This window comes from Coptis chinensis, chromosome 6 (genome assembly GCF_015680905.1).
Source record: "Coptis chinensis isolate HL-2020 chromosome 6, ASM1568090v1, whole genome shotgun sequence".
NCBI classification, from domain to species: domain Eukaryota; kingdom Viridiplantae; phylum Streptophyta; class Magnoliopsida; order Ranunculales; family Ranunculaceae; genus Coptis; species Coptis chinensis.
The window spans coordinates 11321578-11325368 of NC_141461.1; the positions used below are offsets into that span (position 1 = coordinate 11321578).

General features: G+C 38.0%; 1 pseudogene across 1 annotated transcript; it reads right to left on the reverse strand.

Annotated features, from left to right (window-relative positions):
- Nucleotides 1–1589: 1589 nt before the first annotated feature.
- LOC147491429 (protein MIZU-KUSSEI 1 pseudogene) lies at nt 1590–2485 on the reverse strand (annotated as a pseudogene). Its single transcript, XR_015198451.1, has one exon. The product of XR_015198451.1 is annotated as a protein MIZU-KUSSEI 1 pseudogene (transcript).
- Nucleotides 2486–3791: the final 1306 nt, after the last annotated feature.

Sequence of the window (3791 nt, forward strand, 5' to 3'; positions counted from 1 at the left end):
TCATATATGAAATAAACAGGTACATATACCATGATTACGAATGATTAAACAGAAAGAGCACAGTATCTAGCATCTGCCTACTTCTTCATGGATTTGGCACATTTCCTCATAGTAAGTCGATCTAGTCTCTGTGTTTTTGTTATGGTTACTTGATTAGGAACTCGATTTCATCGGCAAGATATGGTTCCACCTCTATCTAAGGGCCGATGCATACCTTTTCGCTTGGGAATTGATATTTCTAGTAGGTCTCGATGATGGTATGGTAGCTAGATATGAATAAATATGATTTTTCTTAGTGACTAAACTACATAATTGCATCGTCAGAACTGTCGTAACTAAATCTGGTTTTTTAAATGTCTATCTACTAGGATTTCACAAAACCTCGAAATAATCCAAATTTGTGAACTAGCTACTTCATATACATGGGATGTTTTTTTCAATTTTTATTGATCTTCAATAGAACGAGTGTCCACATATGAGATCAACTCTTCCCGGTTTACCTAAAAAATATAAGATTCTAATGTTTATAGTCTGCTGACATGTGAATCACTAGTTCTCATGCATGGAGTGGCCAAATGAATTCAAAACATGGTGAATGATAAACAACACGAACTTCACTTAAAGACAAGAAACACCTTCCTCTTTACCTTACATACCACACTAATAAGGAGGAACATATTTCGTATACTCCAAAAATGGTGGGCTGCTACAATGTCATTTTAGTAATGGCATGACTCTATGTCCCGTGAAGGTTTGTCTCATCTTTACTAAATATTATTCCCCAAGGAATGAATGATTTGATTGTGATATTTACCAAGTGGATTGGAAATAATTTCTTCCCATCCTAAACTTTCGCTTTGGATGCCCAGTAGGCCGGATCCTACTTAGCTAAAAGTTCAAAGGTCGATAGGTTCATTGGTTATTATATTTTTGGATAGAATCCAACTAAAGAACAAGGTTATGCTGGTATAAATAAATTATAGCCTACGGAGCCACAGGGATGAAGAAAAAGTTCACCTACTTTTCTATAGAAAAAAATGTTACGAAGCTACCTGAAGTCCCGAAGAGAAGCACCGAGCTAATTATATGGAATGGTTCCATCCCTCCTCTAATTTATGCTAATGGTATGGCCTAAAAGCATTCCCGCACAGAACTCATAATATACGGCGTTTATTTGTACACTCGTAGTTTTTGGATGTGAGCCAATTAGGCTACTAGGGGATCCAATAGTCTAGCTCCGCACGCTTTTGATTGCATAGCTATATAGTTCTAATATAAAGTTCCTCAATAAAAACTTTGCCATAACAAAATTTTATGGAACCTCCGGCATCACGTAAAACATTGTATCCAAGCATAATCGTTCAGAAACACGCTTTTATTTTGCATACAGTACGATCACCATCAAAAATTTACCCTGCATTCTTCTTTTTCAGTATTCTGTACACCAAGCAGGGGAACTTTTAATGGTCATGGTACTAAATGTATATATGTAGTGCATTTCTTGGATTGCAACTGGTATGTTATAATGTTAGTGTTCAAAGGAGCTAAGATCGATTATGTATCTAAACCAACTTCAGGAATACGCTACGTACCGTGAAGTAGAAAATTATCATTAGGGATTTATCCCAAATTTAATATAGTACAAAGTACAAACTAGTGAACTACAAACTACAAAGTCTGGTCATTGTTGGGCCCTAACTCCTAACATGATCATGACTAATTTAGACAAACAACTTCCAAGGCATTATGATCTCAACAAAAATATACTCAACTCTTGACCACAACTTCCAACTGGGTTAATCATATGAAACGATTCCGAGTTGACTGAACCAATAACCCGTTTAAAACTAGCACGTAAATACATAAGCTCGCCTTCCTCCGATTTTTGCTCAATTGGTAACACACCAGCACCTACTGAAACAGACTTCATAAGCTTCAATACTGCCATATCAGTCTCAGTCATTTGACGTCTTACCGCGAATCCCACCTTACGACCATTACAGTACAAAGACCAAACCCGGACGGAATATAATGAGTCGACTCGGGTCTTTAACCGGTCACACTCGAGTGCGATACGTAGCAATCCATATTGCATTTCTTTTGCTAGATATGACGTTGGTATGGCGAATTCGAGCAGTAAGAGAGGTGTGCTTCTAGAATCATCTTGGAGGCAAAAACTTACTCGGCCCTTACGATAGCCAAAGAAAGTACCGGTCACGGTTGAACCGTGAGTTGACTCAGAATTACTAGCCAACTCGGATGGTTGGAAGCCACAACATGGGACCATGCACTCTACAAGTGATCTAAATGATCGTCGAAACCTCACTTCTCTTGCGCAATCTATGTCGGTAGGTGTTTCGATGATTCGGAGAGGACCTCTTTGGCTTCCTAAATCAATCATCTTCATGACTAAAAAGTACGATAGAGCAAAAAATTTAGAACAAAAGAAGAGTTTGTAGAGTAAGGAGGGAATAAGGTTTAAATAGGCGCAAAAAGAAAGAAAATTAGCAAAGGAGAGTTTTCAATGTGGGCCGGGGAATCTGGATTAATAATTTTGCCCACGAGTGTGTTGCGGGCCCATAAGTGTGAAGCTGATGCGCGTGGGTGGTGACCAGGAAGCACGCCTAATGACAAATAAGAAAAGCAAAATGATTTGACCAAATTCAGCATATTTGAAGATGAAGAACACAATAGTTGGATGAGGTCAAGACTTTTGTAATTTAATTACTGAATAGTCACAATCCTCACTTTGGACTGTTAAGACTCTCATATGAGCACAGGAGGGGCTAGGCCAGCTAGATGTATCATAGCGGTTGGGTTGGCTATAATCTAGACTGCAATAAACAGGGTTGGAGTAGGGGTGGGCAATGGATAGGGTCGGGCAAGTTCGGCCCTAAACATTTAAAAGTCTTTCAGATATTAAGGTCGGATAGGCCCGGCCCTAAAGTCAGCTTTAGAATCGGGTCAGGTCGGGCCGGGTCATAAGTCTAAATCTCAAGCTCTGACCCTACTCTAAGCCCTCTTTAAAGGCTTTAGGGCCGGATTTTAGGGCCGAACCTATATATTTTCTTCTTTTTATAAATGTCATTTTTCAGAAAGGTTGTTTTTGGTTTCTGTGTTACAAATGTCTACTCTGTATTTCGCTTTAATAGTGTGGACGGAAACCTTTAGTTCTAGACTTGGTTTGGATGTGAATAAAAATATAATTTATAAGAAGTAAGTGGAAAAATAAATTGAGAATAATAAGTTCTAAACTTTGACTTGATAATAAAAGGAATAAAGTCTTATTTTTTTATTAAATTTAGTGCTTTCGTTGTTCTTCATAGGTCAGCTTTAGATAGGTTGACAAATTTTTGTTATATAAAGACAAGTTATTGGAAGTACCTTTGGGTGTAAGTGATAAATTACAAAGGATAATATTATTTTAATTTAAAATATTTAACAAAGAGTTGGACAATTATAGTATGTGTATTTATAGTGAAAATGTGAAACTATAACTAGGACTTGGTTAGGGCTGAATTAGGATCGGGCCTATGTTTTAGAACCTTAGCCTTAGCCCTGCCCTAGAAGGCCTTAGGGTCGGGTCGGCCCTGCCCTAAATTCTGTGAGAGCTTTAGTTGTGAGGGTTTTATAGGAATTAGGATCGGATCGGTCAGGGCCGGATTAGAGTCGTTAGGGCCAAATTCCCACCCCTATGTTGGAGCAAATATGAAGGCACATAATCTAGACAAGAATCAATATGCTTTTGTAACTACATTGCGTAGTTTATACAAAAACTTAATATGCTTAAC